We start from the raw sequence: 19,457 nt of genomic DNA, 5'->3' as shown, positions 1-19,457 counted from the left end.
CATCTGTCAGTCTGTTCCATGTTTCTATGCCTCTGATTCTATGTTGTTTCTTAGTTTATTTTGAACCAGTGGAAAAAATTAAATGAAAGAGAGAAAAAGAGAGAGAGAGAGAGAAATAAGAGAAAGAAATGGGGAAAAGGCACAGAAAAAATAGTGACATTAGGAGAATTAGCACAAGCAGTCCTTTTATGAGCAAATTAAAAGAGCAAAAGGAAGACTTTCAACTAATTAAACAGCACCTGTCAAAGTCCAGGACAGAGTCTATCTAAAGAAAAATATGGTCACTTTCTACATTAAAGAACTCCAATAAAACCATTTGAAAAGTCCAAATGTATGTTTATTGTGACTCAGTTTTTTCCTGAACACGCAGTCATACACCTATCTATTTAATTTGTGTCATTTTAGTTATCCTTGAATGTTCAATGACTAAAAGGCTAAGTATCTTGGAAACTGTTTGCCCTTTACCTTCTATAGCACTGTTTTTTAGTAGGTAACATAAAATTTAATAATGTTAAAATATTAATTCAGTATTGGAAATTATACCACTTCAAGTCAGCAATACATTACAAGATTATTGAATATTTTTAAAATAGAGTTAAAATGATTGATACTACAAAGTCAAGTAACTTTTGAAAGTTTCTAAATTAGTATAAGAAATAAAATATATGCTTTGGGGGGAAGATACTAACTCTTAAAAGCCTTTTTTCATACTGCAAAAAAGTGTTTGCTAACCTGCATACTAATTGCTATGCTTGTACAAGAACCTGGTAGTATTAGTAATCATCCCTCATGTTTATAAGAACTTTATAGTTTAGGAAGATCTTATGCCTATATTACTTCAGTTAATATTAACTGAAACATTAGTTATGGATAGGTGTTTAACATTTATGAATATTTCCACATGAATTAAAGTCTTCATTTTTATTTTTATTTTTTATTGTATTTTTCCCATTACCATTTAGTCCTCTTAAATCCCCTTCTTCCCTGCAATCACCACACTGTTGTCCACGTCCATGACCAATCCCTCCATCCCCTAACCCTTTTAGCTGTCATCCAGCTCTCTATGAGTCTGTCTCTTTTTTTCTTCTTAGTTCAGTTTGTTCATTAGATTCCAATATAAGAGAAATCATATGATATTTGTCTTTCTCTGACTACCATATCTTTTAGAATAATGTTTTCCAGGCCCATCCATGTTGTCACAAAGGGTACAAATTGTTCTTTTTCACAGCCAAGTAGTATTCCATTGTGTAAATGTCTCACAATTCTTTTCTTTATTGTTGCTCAAATGCAGTTGTCTACATTTTCCCCCACCACTTTCCCCTGCCCCTCCCATCTCCACCTCCCACCCTCAATCTTGCCCCCTTTGGCTTTGTCCACATGTCTTTTATACATGTACCTTGACAACTCTTCCCCTATTTCCCCCCATTATCCCTTCCCCCCTCCCCTCCAGTTACTGTCAATTTGTTCTTTACTTCAATGTCTATGGCTATATTTTGCTTGCTTGTTTGTTTTGTTGATGAGGTTCCACTAATAGGTGATATCATATGGTATTTGTCTTTCACTGCCCGCTTATTTCATTTGGCATAATAATGCTCACCAGTTCCAACAATGCTATTGTGAAGGGTTGGAGCTCCTTCTTTCTTTCTGCTGTGTAGTATTCCATTGTGTAAATGTACCATAGTTTTTTGATCCACTCTATGCTGGAGGGAAGAAAATAAGGTAGGGTGAAGGCTAATGGAAAAATGGAATATATATATTTTTAAAGAAAATAAGCAAGGAAGAAATTATTTTAAGTATTGTCTTCTATCACAATTCTCCATTCAGACATTTTTATTCAAAAACTCAAATTTTCTTAGGGACTAAATGCCTCTACATATTTCTCTTGCCATTTCCTTAACTTAAATTTCTTCTATCCTATATTCCCATTATTAGGATTGCCACAGTTAGCAAATAAACTTATAAAATACCCAGTTAAGTTTAAACTTCAAATAAAAAATAATTTTTAGTATTAAGTATATTCCATATAATATTGGGAAATCTTATATGAAAAAGAGATTCGTTGTTTATCTGAAACTCAAATTTAATCAATTAATCACTTATTTTAGTATAAGTATGCCCTAAATGTTTTATGGGACATACACTGAAAAGTTATTTGTTGTTTATCTAAAGTTCAAATTGAACTGGACTTCTTGTATTTTATAGTGCAACTCTGCTCTTATGTATATTCTCCGATCATTCCAGCTGAGATCAAATCTCGTTTCTTTAATGAAGTCTTTCATATATATATATTATTTTGAAAGGATTCTTGCATTTATTTATCACCCCCCCATCATCAACAAATATGTACAGAACACCTATTTTCCTCCAGGAACTGTGTTAGGCACTGGGGATAAAACAGAAGTCCGCAGCTGAAAGGCTGAGGATAGCCTTGAAGGCAGGCAATAATGATACAGGCAAATAAGTGCCATCAGACAGATATGCATCAGGCACCACAGGAAATACACAAGCCTCCTTATAGGAATACTGGCTATCCATCCTTACCTCCTACCTGTATCTTTATCAACATTTGGAGCTGTATCCTTTATTTCTTGGCTTCTCCCAGTGTAGCATTCTCTTCACAGTGGGTGCTAATATTTGTTTTAGTGCAATGAAGCCTTTTTCTTTTCATCCATTTACTCTTCATTGGAGTTTTTAGAAAAATACCAGAGGACTGGGGTTGATTTGTTTCACTTTAACCAAAGTGTGAGAAACTGTACCTTTTCCAATTGTACTAAATGTGACAGGCATCACTGTGTGCTTTACATAATTGTTTAATCCTCACACTGTCTTGAACTAGTACTGTTTATACACCATTTTATAGGAGAGGAAACCAAGACACATAGTTCAGTAATTTGCCTAAATCACATGAACAGTAAAGGTGAAGCTGAGAGTCAAACCCCGTAATCTGGCTCCAGAGTGCTATGTTGGCACTCTATGAAAGAGGAGGTAGTTATAAAAATTAAAGTTAAATAAGCTTCTGAAAGTTTCTGCCGATACTCCATATGTTCTTTTTTTAAGAGCAATTGTTTTTATATTTCTAATGATCCACAAAAGAACCACAGCAGCTCAAACACAATCAATGAAAAAAAAAACTTTAAGAAGAAGGAATCTAAAATTATAGCATCTTGTATAATGAAAGTATCTGTTAGTTCATTGCCTTTCCCTACTTTAGTATCTGACAAATCCTTCTGGTCTATGCTCTTACAGTCTAGAGCCTGGATCCAATGGCAAGCATTGTGCACATCCCTGGTCAACAGCCAATCTGATTGAGCTGAGAAAGCAGAGTCAGGAAATCTTTTTCAAGTAACTGTTTAATTCAAGGTTAGTTATCATGTAGTTAAAGTAAGGAAAAACATGCTTAAGCATTTGGTAGAAAATTGGGAGAAAACAAACATGATACAGCAAGATGTGCTTTATAATTGACAAACTTAAGTATGCTGAAGGCTTTATAGTCTTGGTGACTTCCCAAACTTGAACTGTAAAAAGCTACTTGATAAATATTAAAAATATCCATTTTCTCATTTGCATAGAATGCAGATACTTAAAACACAAGAGATTACTTTGGAAGTACTCCAAGTCCTCATTCTCTAAAGAGAGTACTGCCTGTTCCCACTACTTATTGCTGGGATCTCTAGCAAATTCACCATGATTTAAATTTCATCTACCTATGGTACCAATAGGAAATCAATTTTAAAAAATTTTCTACTATGGAGAGAGATGAACAATTAACAGTTCTCATGAAAAGATTTTCATCTTCAGGAAATCATCTTCCTCTATGAAAAACAGAGACTATTGTGGTCTGGTCCTAGTGTTTATGTTCCACATGGTATAGTGTAGTATATCAGGGGAAGGTTAGCTTAGCATAATCTTGTCTAGTAAATTATGGCATAAAAAATAAGTAAAATTGTTGGAATGAGCTGTTTGTTCCTAGATGGCATACTGATATCAAAGCTAAGCCTCTATGAATACTTTTTTAAGTCTGTTTACTTTTTAAGTCTGTAAAATATAGTCTATGGCCATTTTTACTTTCAGAGTAAGAAGATAGTGCAGAAATGGGAAGTTATAGCAAATTTTCTTTAATACATAAATCAAAAGTTTTAAAATCTCAAAAATATACAAAATTACCTTACTTTTGGCAAATTATCCAATATATATATTATTATTATTATGAACTTCATACATAATTGACCATAGTATGACATTTAGAAAAATATAAAATGTCAACAGAGACATTTTCTGTAAACACGTCACAAAAGCCTGTGTTCAGTAGCAGTGAAAGATAGATTTGGAGGAATAATAGACTCTAAGAGGTTGAAAGAACTTTAAAGGTTATTCAGTTTACTCACCTCAAAATTTAACATACTCTCTAGTATCTTCTTCCAAATCTAGAAGGTTCTAGTTTTAAGTATGACTATAGGATATCACACAGTAGTTTAGTCTATATTTCCATTTTCACTTATACTATTATGTGTTTATTGCCCTGTCTTCATACTGACACCTACCAATAAACTTATCTTTAAAATATGATGATATGTATGCCCCACCACAAGAAACCTTAATTCTCAAGATTCCTAAAAAGAGACATTAGAGATGTAAAAAGGAATGAGATATGCAATTTAATGCCATGGAGAGCAAGCATTTTTAGGTATTAACAGCACTAAATATCACTATTACCACCCTGTCTGGCCATTGGAGCATGTTAATTGGATCTAATTGTAGAGTATTGAAGCTGACAATACCGTGTGAGAAAGCTTTGTTTAAAAACATTCCTGAGTTCTGGTAAAATGTGTACTTTCCAAAATCAATGGATGTCAATTCCCATAAAAAGAGGTAGAAGCACCATAATTTACTTACACATGGGCATAATTTTTCCATGGCATATCTTATTTCTACAAACAGAAAATCTCATTGATTTGGAAGTCATTCATCAGAATGCCCTTCCCTGTTATGGAGGACCTAAGAGAAAGAGCAGAGTTTCTCAGATGTGATAAGAACTCTAAAAATCTCAGCAACATCTTGAGGAACAGCACTCTGGAATTTTGGACTGCCTGGAAGCTTGCTGCAGCCCCAGTAAATCTTTAAATACTTAACTATAATCTATTGCATCCTCACTGAGGATTATCATAACATTTGATATTAAGGAGAGCATTTTGATTTTTTTGGTGTATATCACAGAAAATTTTTTGAGGTATTACTATTGGGGGTTTTCTATAAGAGTTCTGTTTTTATTTATAGCAGTTGGCCACTGTTTGGATTTCTATAACTCAGGATTGGGGAGAGAGATTGCATTGCTTAGCATAAACCAGGGTAATGACCATGGTAAGGGAAGGTAGAATGGATGGCTTCGGTCGATTTTTGGCTATGGCTCTTGTCTTTTACCTTGTTTTCTCAAAGCTGGTTTTAAGATTACATTCTTTCTTTCTGCATGTTTTTCTTTCTGCTTAAGTTTGTCCTTCTGTGACTTTTTAAAGAAACAGAGAACAAAGATTAAATTAGGTGCATGTACAAATAAGTCTAAAGAGACATGTTGAGTTGTTTTAACAGAGCTATGAAATAAAGTACTAAAGAAATACAATGTAATTTTTTTGCATCCTTATGTTTTGTGTACATGACTCCTTCAGGCATTTTAGGAGGTGGCTGTAAATACAGTTGACTCTTGAACAACATGGAGGATGAGGACACTGACCCCTGTACAATAGTAGAAAATTCACATAAAACTTCTGACTCTGCCAAAACTTAACTGCAGTCATCCTCTGTTATCCATGAGGGATTTGTTTCCAGAACTGCTCCCAGATAGCCAAATCCACAAATGCTCAAGTCCCTTATATATAATGGTAGAGAATAAGGCATACAGTCATCTTTCCTCCTTTGCAGATTCCCAGCTCTGACCTTTGCTGATTTTTCATTACCTTCAAATAGTTTCTTGTTAATGTTTCCCTCTTCTCTCCTCCCCATCAGTGACAACCAAGATGCAAACAAACAAAAAACTGCAAATAAACAAAGACCCAAAGAACAACTGGGCCGTGGGTAACTAGATTAAACATTATTTCTCAGTGTGTCTGAGAGGGTGTTTCTGGATGAGATTAGCATTTGAATCAGTGGACTCAGTATTTCACCCTCTCTAGAGTAGGTGGGCATCATCCAATTGATTGAGATCCTGAATAGAACAAAAGGAGGGAATAATTCATCCCTTTCTTTTCTGCCTCAGTGATCAAATTGAGTCATCTCATCTTGTCTTCTCCTGCTCTCAATCTGAAAACCATTGCCTCCACTGGTTCTTACACCTTTGGACTCAGACTGAATTGTATGACTGGCTTTCCTGTGACTCCACCTTGAAGATGGCAGCTCTTCTCAGCATCCATAGTCACATGAGCCAATTCCTTTTAATATCAACTCTGTCTCTATCTATCTCCTGCACCCTTCCCCCACCCAGAACCCTGACTTATAGTCTATAGTCAAGTCTATTGGGCTTCTAGGTCCTGGTTTTTCAGACTTGAAGAAACACCCAAATTTGTCTTTCACTTGACATGTTTATCCATTAATTTAATTCATAGAGGATACCTTAAGTTTAGATTTGGGGTAGGCATTATCTAATTATATAAAAATAATAACAAGACATAAACATATTTACACACATTTCATATCAAATAGCCCCAAGGAATACTTCTTCCCAAAAATAACTAAGTTCAATTCTCCAAAGAAGAGATAAAAGAGATTATTCCTTTAAAACATAAATTGTTTGTATTGTGACAGGACATAGCTGAGCAGTAGCTATTCTTAGGTAGGAGCTAACCAGCAGCCATTCCCAGACAGCAGCCATTCCCAGATAAGTAGTTATCTCAGGGTCATACACTAATCCCCATTTTAGCAGCTGCACTCCTTCCCCCCCTCCTTCTGCCTGTGTAACAAGCATATAAGGAAGCCCCAGCTTAAGCTCATTGCCCAGAATTTGGATTTTTTTTTATCTCCTCTGAGTCCACATGTGTGAATAAACCCCACTTCGAAAACTCTGAGGCCATCTGAGTCGTCTTTTCTGCAACAGTGTCACTGGCAGACTTCCTTCAATGAAGACTTGAAATGAAAGCAAGAACCACTTACTAGAGGGGACCAGTGTATACCCAGTCCACAGGTAGTAAGTGAAGAATAACTGGACTGGGTTTGATCCTAGGAGGAGTGTGTTGCAACTGTTCAAAGCCAGGCACATTCATGTAATTCAGGCAGATGGAAGAATATTCACAAAGCCATTGGGGATGCTTGACATGCCTTTATTCAAGGGTGGGTGAGCCACACACACTGCAAGCTGCACGTCTCCCTGCATGGCATCTGTTGTGGCACCCAGCGAAGAGCCCCTAGCCCCTTAAATACTAGAAAGAAACAAAGCCAGCAAGGTGCCAACAGATCTTATACAACAGAGCTGCACACTATGCATGCAAGCCTACTCAAGGCTATTAGAACTGTTTATCAGACCCAATCTCAAGGCTATGAGAACACTACTTATCAGGCCCATTCAAGATTATGAGAAACTGCTTCCCTAATTTGACCAGGCACCTCGGTGAGGAAGCCAGATGGCTCCGTTTAACCTATAAGAACCGTGTAAAACAGTGCAGAAACCTTGGTTTGATTGCAGCAGTGGCACTAAACTCTCTAGGAGGAATAAGAGGAAGATTGTCCCCAGAAGTCCCTGGATGGTTTAAGAGCCTTTGGTTCCTGTAATGGCAGAGTGACTCAAAGTGAACTCATCCTTCTGAGGCAGGAGATAGTCAGGAAGGAAGCTCCAGAGGCCCCGCAGGGCTGAGGTAGAAAACATCCATACATGACAAAGACCCCCTAAGAGGGGTTGTTCCTGTTTACTGGGATAACTCTGAATCATAGAATGCGCCTGAGTGCTACCCCTGATTCATTATAATATCATTATAATGAAATAACATTGTGGGACTCCCTTCTCCAGTAGCCAATCAAGAAAATCATAGGAAACCACACATGCGCAGTAGCTTTGAAATCCAACTCCTTGTACCTGCGCAGGAAAAGCCTGCCAAAGATTAGCAAGGGGGCTTCTGCCCTATAAGAATAGAATCCCCCAGCCCACGGGCCCCTCTTTTTTCTCTGCTCAGAGCTGGCCCACTCCCGTGTCCTGTGGAGTGTACTATCACTTAATAAATCTTCCCTCTTTCTTTATGCTATAAACTTTGTGTGTTCGGTTCAATTCTTTGTCCTTGATCACTAAGAACCTGGTTACCTGTGCCCACCTGTGACAGTTTTTGGCGAGCCAGCCTAGGAGAAGACACCGGAGTGGTAAGCCTTCTTTGCTGCTCTGACACCCGGGATGCCCTTTTCCATTATCACCTATTCTGTTTCGGTGACTCTGATGTTCCGTGATGGAAGGTCGGCCGCTAATTTGCGGGCACAGGTCGGGCAGTTAAAAGCCACAAGGGCACCCGCCGCTTGAAGACTCCTGTGATAGGATAACTTGGATGCGGAACGGGGTTAGCCTTAGTCCCCGCCAGGTACAAGAAAATGTCCGCACAACGGTCAGGCACACTGTGGAAAGCACAAAACACTGCCCCACCCCGCAGCCACTCCCCCAATAGGCATAGTCGGACCTCCCATGCGGGATATCAGTCACCATCTCACCTGCGCTATGACTTCCTTTTGCAGTCTCCTCATCAGGCCCACAGATAGTCTTTTATGCTTTTCCTCCCCAACTGACTTCTGGTCTTTATACCTTCACTCATACCCCACTTGCCTTTTATGTATGAAGGGCTCCTGCTGTCTTTGTACTAGGATATCTACCTTGGGGTCATTGACAGGCTAGCGCTAAGTACAGTTGCAGGAATGAGCCACTCCCATCTTTGCCACGTGTATACTATCATTGTAAGCAGCAACATCGCTCAGAACCGCACAACAGGTGCCTGCTGGTCACTGGTTACTAGAATGGCTGCGTAGAGCCACTCTTACCTAACTAATTGAATTTGGAATTCTAAGGTGGTTTACTTGTTCCTATAAGGGTATTTTAATTTCCCCTCTCAGTCCATTGTCCCTCTATGAGATCCGCCTCCACTATGAAGGGTGGTGTTTTAGACATCTCTTGAGGTCCCTTCTGCGAGACTTCAGATGCAGGTGCAATTTCTCAAAGCTCTGGAAAATTACATAGAATATTTAAGGGTCTTCTTTGTGATCTGGAAAAGAGTCATTTTATAATAAGATCATCTTGGTGCTCCTCTGAATGGTTTACAGGGCCAGAAATTATTTTTCTAGTAACACACTTCCTTTGCCCCAGATCTTAAAGCTTACAGGAAAATGAGGGTCCCCATAGATGAAGAATACAGAAATGGAAATATACTAGGGCCACAAGGGTAGAGTCTGGGATTGTCGGGATTATAGGCAATTGCTCAAGAATGCAGGACTGGTTCCTTCCCAATAGAGACAAAAGTAGACTGTGGTGATTCTCTCAAGTCTTTTAGATTTCTGTCGGCCGACACTCACTAGGATTTCTTTCTCCAGAGACGTCTGGTAGTTCGGTGGGATCCCAGGGGACGCCCATGGCCCACTAGGAATCTCCTAAGGGCAGCAAAGAGAGGGACGCCTCTAGTCTGCAAAGGAGTATCTTTGTGTTTCTTTTCCTTCTCTCTTAGGATCACTGCAGTCGAGATGGGAACTACATCTTCCATCCCTTCCAAATCACCATTGGGTTGCATTCTTAGCAACTGGGATAAATTTGACCCCAAAAATTTAAAAAAGAAGAGATTAGTTTTCTTTTATAACACAGTTTGGCCCCAATATAAATTAGGGGATGGAGAAATATGGCCTGAGAATGGGAGCAAAAATTATAATACTATCCTACAGCTAGATCTATTCTGCCAGAGGGAAGGCAAATGGTCTGAAGTTCCTTACATGCAGGCATTTATGGCTCTGTACCGAGATCCCTCGTTTTGCTCCAGTCCCACCCTGACAAAACCTACAGGCCCAAGTGTTGATCAATTAGAAGATACTCTCCTTAGCTCCCCACCTGTCTCTCAAGGGAGATTAAGGGAACCCCAGAGTTCTGGAGTCTCTGCCCCTACCTTAGAGGAAGCGACCTCTCCACCACCTTATGCTATAAACAACCTAAAGCCACCAGCTGAGGAAAAACCCAGCCCTGCAGGACATACTAAAAGTGGCGCTTCTTATCTCCCTACCACTCCTGCACTCCTACCCTTGAGGGAGGTAGCAGGCCCTGAAGGTGCTATAAGGGTACAAGTGCCATTCTCTATAACTGATTTACAACAATGTAAAGACAGGCTTGGGAGTTTTTCAGAGGATCCTTCACGTTTCACTAGTAATTTCTAGACTCTTACTCTAGTCTAGCATTTAGTATGTCGTGGAGGGATTTGTACATAATTCTGACCACCTGCTGTTCCCCAGACAAGAAACAGCGGATCTGGGAGGAGGCCCGTAAGTATGCAGATCAGCTGCATACCCAGAACCCTGGCACTAACCAGCCAGCTGCCCAAGCTGTCCCGGACCAGGAACCTGACTGGGGATACAATACTCAGGCAGGGATCCGGAGTAGGGATGCAATGATAGATTGCTTACTGGCAGGAATGAGAAACTGCATCAAGAAACCTGTGAATTATGAAGAGGTTAGGGAAATCTTTCAGGGCAAGGAAGAGAACCCAGCTCTCTTCAGAAACAGACTAGTAGAAGCCTTCCAAAAATATACAAACTTGGACCCTTCATCCCCAGAGGGTCAAATCTTGATAGGACAACATTTTATAAGTCAATCTGCCCCTGATATTCGCAGGAAGCTTCAGAAATTACAAATGGGCCCGCAGACCCCCTTAGATCAGCTCATGGATACAGCCTTTTCAGTCTTTAACAATAGGGATTTGGAGGAAAGAAAACAGGGAAAGAAGGAAAGGGAGAAGCAAGCAGAGCTCCTTGCACTAGCCTTTAGTAGTGCCATTGGTGGAAACCAGCCCCATCGGGGAGCTCGGGGAGGCCTCAAAAGAATCAGGGGCAAAAGGATCAGACCTGTTATAAGTGCAAGCGCCCTGGACACTGGTCAAAGAACTGCACTCAGCCACATCCGAGGCCCTGTCCTCTATGCAAGAACTTCAGTTCTGATCCCTGGCACTGGAAGGTAGACTGCCCCTGTTCCCATAGTGGAAAGGGGTCATCTCCCAAGGCCATGGCTACTCTTGAGGACTGAAGGTGCCCAGGGAACAGGTCGGCCCCAGGGAATACTCATATTCCCATCTCTACCGAGGAGCCCCAGGTAACTCTAGATGTGGCAGGTAAGAAAATCAACTTTCTTGTTGATACAGGGGCCACTTACTCTGTCCTTAACTCTTACTCTGGACCTCTTTCCTCCAAATCAACTAAAGTAATGGGGATCGAAGGAAATCCTAAGGCATATTTCTATACATTCCCTATCACTTGCCAATTTGAGAGTCGAATATTCAAACACTCCTTTTTAATTGTTCCTCAGTGCCCTATTCCTCTGTTAGGCCGGGATCTTTTAGCTCGGATGGGAACCATCTTGTTGTTCCCTGAAGTGCCATTTGAGTTAAGTAAGGTGATGATAATCAGTAGTGTTCGAAATCAGGAAGAAATCCCAAGTTCAGTTCTGGATGCAGTAAACCCACTAGTTTGGGAGTCAGGGATTCCTGGAAGAGCAAAGACTGCATTACCGGTTAAAATCCAGTTAAAACCCAGGTCAGATTACCCTCACAGGAAGCAATATCCTATTAAACAAGAAGCTTTGGAGGGGTTACAGCCCATCATAACAAAATTTATACAACATGGGCTCATAGTTCCTTGTCAATCTCCTTGCAACACTCCCATCTTACCAGTGATGAAACCTACAGGAGAATACAGGCTAGTCCAGGATCTAAGGTTAGTCAATGAAGCAGTAGTCCCTTTACATCCAATAGTAGCTAACCTTTACACCTTGCTCTCGCAGATACCAGATGATGCTCAGTGGTATTCAGTATTAGATTTGAAAGATGCCTTCTTCTGCATCCCTTTGCATCCTGACTCTCAGTATTTATTTGCTTTTGAGTGGACTGATCCAAAGACGATGATACATCAGCAATATACTTGGACTGTATTGCCACAGGGTTTAGGGACAGTCCCCATCTCTTTGCTAGGGTATTAGAAAAGGATCTTAGAGATTTACAGCTAGAAGGAGGGGCCATTTTACAATATGTAGATGACATACTAATCTGCAGCCCCTCCAAGGAGGCTTCTGATCAAAATACCATCCAGACTCTGAATTTCCTGGCTGAAAGAGGATATCGGGTATCAAAAAAAAAGGCTCAGATTACCAAACAAAAGTAAATTAATTAGGGTATATTTTGACTCCTGGATGTAGGCAATTATCACAGGAGAGAATTAAAGCAATTACTGAATTAACTCCACCTGCTACTAAACAGCAGCTTCGCTCCTTCTTAGGAATGGCAGGATTCTGTAGGATTTGGATCCCCAACTTTGGGCTAATCGCCAAACCTCTGTATGAAGCCACTAAGGGGCCAGACACTGAACCCATTATATGGGAAAAAGAATGTGATCAGGCTTTTAATAAAATCAAGCAGGCTCTAGTCAAAGCCCCAGCCTTAGGCATCCCCAACTTAAGTAAGCCTTTCTCTCTATACATAGCAGAGAAGCAAGGGATAGCTTTAGGGGTCTTAGTCCAACGACTAGGGAATGAACCTCAGCCAGTTGCATATTTCTCAAAAAAACTGGACACTGTAGCAGCTGGGTGGCCTCCGTGTCTAAGAGCAGTTGCAGCCACAGCCATGCTAACTGAGGAGGCTAGTAAACTAACTCTCGGGCAGAAGTTAGAAGTCTTAACTCCACATCAGGTACAAGGGGTGTTAGAAATGAAAGGGCACCTCTGGCTAACAGGAAATAGACTGACCAAATATCAGGCCCTTCTTCTAGACAATCCTGAAGTAACTATAAAGACCTGTAACACCCTAAACCCAGCCTCCTTAATGCCTACAGAATCGTCCCCAGATTTGATCCATTCCTGCTCAGACATTATTAGTCTTACTCAATCGAGCAGGACTGACTTATTAGACCAGCCCTTAGAAAACCCTGATGATGAGTGGTTCACTGATGGGAGCAGCTTTGTACAGAATGGGCAGCGAAAAGCAGGATATGCAGTAGTTAGTTTATATAACACCATTGAGGCACAGCCCCTTCCATCCTCAACCTCGGCCCAAAAGGCTGAAATTATAGCCCTTACCCGAGCTCTCATCCTAGGACAAGGAAGGAAGGTCAATATCTATACAGACTCCAAATATGCCTTCCTTGTTCTGCATGCTCATGCCGCCATATGGAAAGAAAGAGGGCTCCTCACCACTAAGAATTCCCCTATTAAACATGGACCAGAAATCTTAAATTTATTGGAAGCAGTTAGGCTCCCTAAGCAAGTGGCAGTTATGCATTGCAAAGGCCACCAAAAGGATATGTCCCATATCTCTCAGGGAAATAGGAGAGCAGACCAAGAAGCAAAGAAAGCAGCTCTAGGGACTGATAAACAAATGGCTTTATTCCCCCCTGTAAATGTCTCAGATATCAAGCCCAACTATACATCTGAGAAAATATCTTGGGCTTTGGAGCAAGGAGGTGTCCATGAAGGACCCTGGATATATATTGGCCAGAGGCTTTTCCTTCCTCAAGCCTCCCAGTGGAAGTTCTTAAAGGCTTTGCATGACTCCTTCCACATTGGAAGGGATGCTACAATGACAATGGTTAACAAATTATTCATAGGTAGAGGAATAGCTACTACCATAAAGAATATTTGCCAGGCTTGTACTCTTTGTGCCTATAACAATCCTGGGCAAAAGCCATCCCTGCCCCCGCTGATAGAACCTATTCAGCGAAGAAGGACCTATCCTGGAGAGGACTGGCAGATTGATTTTACCAAAATGCCTCCTTGTAAAGGATACAAATACTTACTAGTCCTGGTTAGATACCTGTACTGGATGGATTGAGGCCTTTCCAACAAGGACAGAGAAGTCCACAGAAATAGTAAAGGCTCTCCTAAAGGAAATAATACCCAGGTTTGGTCTTCCACGATCCCTACAGAGTGATAATGGGCCATCCTTCACTTCTAAGATCACTCAAGCAGTTTCTGAAGCTCTAGGCATAAAATATTATCTTCACTCTGCTTGGAGACCACAGTCCTCTGGAAAGGTAGAACGAGCAAATCAAACTTTAAAAAGGACATTAGCAAAACTTTGCCAAGAAACTTCTGAAAACTGGGCTAAGTTACTACCTATAGCCCTCATGAGAATTAGGGGCTCCCCTAAGGCCAATACTAAACTCAATCCATTTGAAATGTTGTATGCCCGGCTCTTTTTGACTCTAGATCTAATATTTGATACAGAAACCCATCAAGCAATTAAGTATATAATAAACTTAGGACAAGTGCAGAAAGCTTTACAGGAATATGGAAACAAAGTTTTACCAGCTCCAAAAGGGAATTTTCAAACTGCCATATCTCCGGGAGACTGGGTACTCCTTAAAACCTGAAAGGAGGGATCACCAGCAGACCAACTCAACCCTAAATGGAAAGGGCCTTACCAGGTAGCCCTGAGTACCCCTATGGCTGTGAAACTCTTAGGGGTCGATAGTTGGGTTCATATTTCCAGGGTAAAACTAGCCCCCATGGATCCCAATCTGACTCGGGACCAGCTGGAGACCCAAAGCCCAGACTATACCTGCGAGCCACTGGAGGACCTCAGGTTCCTGTTCAAAAGGAGGAAGCCCTAAAAAGATAAGTAATAACCAATAACAGTGCACTAAAATCACCATTGTTCTGGATAGTTGCACTTCTTGAAAACTTCCTATTCGTACTGGTCCTCTGCTTCATATAAAGGCTTGCTCACTTCCTTCTGGGTGGAATCATATCTGGGTGGATTGTCTAAAATGAAAATGTCTTTGTTGTTTCTATTAACCATTCTCTACTCGCCTGCACCCTGTATAATGGAATGGGATGAAAATTTTCTAGTGAATGCTTCTCGGACCTTAGCAGCAGGAGAAAACCTGGCCCAATGTTGGATATGTCATCCTAACCCGGAAACTCCTTCCAGATATAATACTCATATAAAAGCCTACCCAATAGCTAATGAATCCTTAATCAGTGCTTTGAATTCCTCCACCAATTACACGTGTTCCTCTTTTTCTTTAAGAGTCAAATGGGAGCGAAATCCTCCTTTGTGTTTCCACATGACCCCACTAGAATTAAAGCCATTTAATTACTCCAGCACCTCTCTTAAGTGCAACAGTACAATGGGATGTACCCCATGTTATAATAATACTCATACAAGGGCCATCGACCCATTTCAAGCCCTGGCTTCTCTTTCAAGTTCCAGCTTTCTAGAGAATCTTTCTGAGGAAGAAATTTTCAAACCATTAAATTGGTCATATATAGTATGCTACCCAAATTATGGTTCTAACTGTATTCCTAATAGTACCCATTGTTGCTTTGACAAAACTCACAATGCAGATACAAACGATACTTCTAAATGTGTTACTTGGAAATTAAACCAATCTCTTCAAGGAGTATTAGCAAAATTTCTACCACCTCCTGCAGGTGGGAAAGATCAGAGAAATAACTTAGGCCCTTTTAAGGACTGCCTTTCCCCCTTGCCATATGCCCTCCTTAACAAATATAACTCCACTAATGCCACAGTTATTGCAGCACCCCCGGGGCTCGTCTGGCTATGTGGGACTCCCAATAACTGGCTAACGGATCATTCAGAATTTCAAGAAGCTATTGCTTATACTCATCTCAGCAACTCTAAACATGGGGGTGACTGTACCTTAGGGACCTTGGCACCCCAAGATCTTACCATTATAAATATAACCATGGGTCCTGGGAGTCCATCTCTCAGCAGAAAAAAATGAGCTTTTGGTCTAGTAGTGGCTGGAGCTGCTGCCACTATAGCCGCTGCAGCCCCCTGGGGAGGCTTCGCCTATCATGAGGCCACTCTAAGGGAACTCACTAAGATTATAGAAGAAATCTCCAAAGATACTGCTGGTACTCTAGCTGGACTCTCAAGATCAGTAGACTCATTGGCAAATGTAGTCATGGATAACCGCCTTGCCCTTGACTATCTTCTAGCAGAACAAGGAGGGGTATGTGCTGTTATCAATAAAACCTGCTGCACCTATGTAAATAACTCTGGAATGATCGAAACTAACATAAAGAAAATTTATGAACAGGCAGAATGGCTACATAAGTATAATCAACAGGGCCAAGGGATTAAGGAAGCCCTGACCTCTTGGTTCCCTGGCTTAACATGGTTATTACCCTTCTTAGGGCCCTTAATAACACTGCTGGTTTTACTACTTTTAGGACCTTGCTTATTTAATTTGTTAAATTTGTTTCTTCTAGACTTAAACAGTTCCACGTCAAACTGATGACGCTCCAAGGTTTCCAACCAATCCCTGAGAACGATGTCGAAGCTGACCAACATACAGCATCCGCGGTGGCCTCAGGAATTCCTCTTCAACCTCTAGATAGAATAGGGCGAGAGTTCCGTGGTTCTCAATAGGCAGGGTCTACTGTCCAATCTAAGCCTGAAGCAGCTATGGAAGACGGATCTTCATCCTTCAACAACCCCAAAAAGATTTTTGAGAACCATGTCTCTCAGGGGGAAGTTGAGGCAGGAGATAGTCAGGAAGGAAGCTCCAGAGGCCCCGCAGGGCTGAGGTAGAAAACATCCATACATGACAAAGACCCCCTAAGAGGGGTTGTTCCTGTTTACTGGGATAACTCTGAATCATAGAATGCGCCTGAGTGCTACCCCTGATTCATTATAATATCATTATAATGAAATAACATTGTGGGACTCCCTTCTCCAGTAGCCAATCAAGAAAATCATAGGAAACCACACATGCGCAGTAGCTTTGAAATCCAACTCCTTGCACCTGCGCAGGAAAAGCCCGCCAAAGATTAGCAAGGGGGCTTCTGCCCTATAGGAATAGAATCCCCCAGCCCACGGGCCCCTCTTTTTTCTCTGCTCAGAGCTGGCCCACTCCCGTGTCCTGTGGAGTGTACTATCACTTAATAAATCTTCCCTCTTTCTTTATGCTATAAACTTTGTGTGTTCGGTTCAATTCTTTGTCCTTGATCACTAAGAACCTGGTTACCTGTGCCCACCTGTGACACTTCTACAAATATAAATTATAAATTCTGGGGAAACATTAATGAAAAACTATTTGAAAGTAATGAATAGTCACCAAAGGCATGAAAAAAGCCAAAAGAGATTTGACCCTTGATAAAAGAGACCTACTCTGAGTAAGGTGTATGGTTACAAAGGTTTTCCCTGGAGGTAGCCATTGATTCACACTGCATGGCTTGGAATTAAAGTAGAAAGCCACACAGACTTGTGATCGCAAAAAAAAAAGTTTGGGATTGCCAAAGAAACTAAAAATTAAGAGAGAAATCCCAGGAAGATGCCCCCAAATCTTGTATAAATGATCCTCAAATCTTTAGCTTCCAAAGAGAAAAGCAAGAAGAAACAGCTGGAAGTCAGGAAGCTGGTAAATATCGCCTCCTGCCCATCACAGCTGAAACAACTTTGGATTTGGGTTTCTACAAATTAGAGGGGTTTTGTAAATACCTCAGGTTTTCTATTAAAATCAAGGCAGGACCGTGACTCAAGAATAATTTGTGTCTCAGGACTAGTCTAGCCATAGGACTAGACTAAGTGCATAGCCAACCTATTCATACTTGCAAAGTGAATAATCCATACAAGTTCAGTGTAATAAGCTCATAGTTTAACTACCCACTGGGTCAATAAGCAACACTCATCAGAGGAAGATTCCATAACTAGTGTCTCTGAAACAAATAATATACAATGCCCAATATACACTTAAGAAAACAAATCTTAGACATATGAAGAAAAGAAAAATGTGACCCACAGTCAAGAGAAAAAGTAATGAGATCCAGAAACAGATATTGAAATGTAACATTTTGGTTCCAAAACTAGGCAAGACCAGCACTCTTTCTCTCCTCCTCCTAATCATCTGGAAACAAAGAAGTTGTTATAGATTCTGTTGTAGTAGGACTCCTAAACTTGTCCCCCAACTACCATCCATTCTCCCATAATGTGAAGGCAATATTATAAAATTAATCATTGATATTCCAGAATATGGAACCAAGCAAGCTGAAGTGGTATCATTATATTTTTAATTGTCATATTTTTTAATCAGGAGGAAGGGGTGAATGGGGATGTAAACTGCATGGAGCTGTGTCACCTTACATGTTTTAAAGTACATATTGAACTAGAAAACAATTCAAAGTTTAAAGATAGAACACACCTTCCCCTTTAGGTAGAATAAATTCTGGCAATGATAGTCAGCAAAATCTAAAAAGTAAATAGAACCCATGCAAGATGACTGCAGAGTGGCTGGAAGCTCCTTCCAGTTGCTCCCAGCCCAGCACTGGTCTTGCAGCTAAATTACAGAGCAATCAACTTGAAAATCCAGGTGAGTGTGTATGAAAGTGTGTGTGAGTGAGCATGTGCACAGGCGACTGTGCAAGGATGTGTGCAAGTGTGCAAGTGCCTATCCATCTGTGAGGGCACTCAGGGATGGTCAGCCCAGACTCTCCTGCAGACCTACTGCCACCGCCACCACTGAGCCCAGCACTTCTGACTGTGCAGATTTGGAGTGAGAGACATTTTGTGGAATTTACAAAATCCTCCTCAGGAAGAAGTCACAGGAGCTGCCACACCTTGGCACCTGGCCTTGCTTCTGTGACCTCTGCGCTGATCACAGAGGATCATGTGTCCTGTCACCAGGAACCAGGGTCCAGGGACAGCAGTATTTGCCAGGGAGGGGACTGTCACCTCTGGACCCTGAGCATAGCTGAAACTGCTAACAGAAAAGTTAGACAAAGTCTGCACCATGGGGGCTCTTTGCTCTTGGGAGAAAAAACTGCTGGAGACAAATCTACCATCTTATTTTTTTTCCTTAAGGGGGCAAAGCACAGATTTTGCATTTGTGGCAACCCACCTTGGGCCCCAGCAAAAAGAGGGAAGCACAGACTTGAGTCACCTGAGGTGAGTCTGGAGTGGAAGGCACTGGGGAGCAATTTGGGAGAGCAGCTGTGGAATTTTCGGGGCTCAGATATACCTGGACTCCAGAGCAGCCTTCCGTTTTGAAAAGAGCTAGCCCTTCCCAGGGGAAAATTGATTACCTTACTCTGTGGGATACTGCTCCTACCACCCTCTGGAATTCCCCTTGGCCACATTAAATTCTGTTAGCTCCACCCAGCAAATGTTTGTTCTTTTTTTTCAGTTTTGCTCTATCTTGGTGTTCTGTTTTGTTTTATTTTTTCTTTCTGTTCTCCCACCCTGCATCTTAAGCATTGCTGAGGAGACAGCAACATAAACAGACTCAAGGGTTGTCAGGGGCTG

The sequence above is a fragment of the Phyllostomus discolor genome, chromosome 11 (assembly GCF_004126475.2).
Source record: "Phyllostomus discolor isolate MPI-MPIP mPhyDis1 chromosome 11, mPhyDis1.pri.v3, whole genome shotgun sequence".
In the NCBI taxonomy this organism is placed as follows: Eukaryota; Metazoa; Chordata; class Mammalia; order Chiroptera; family Phyllostomidae; genus Phyllostomus; species Phyllostomus discolor.
Note: the sequence above shows the minus strand (reverse complement) of the source record.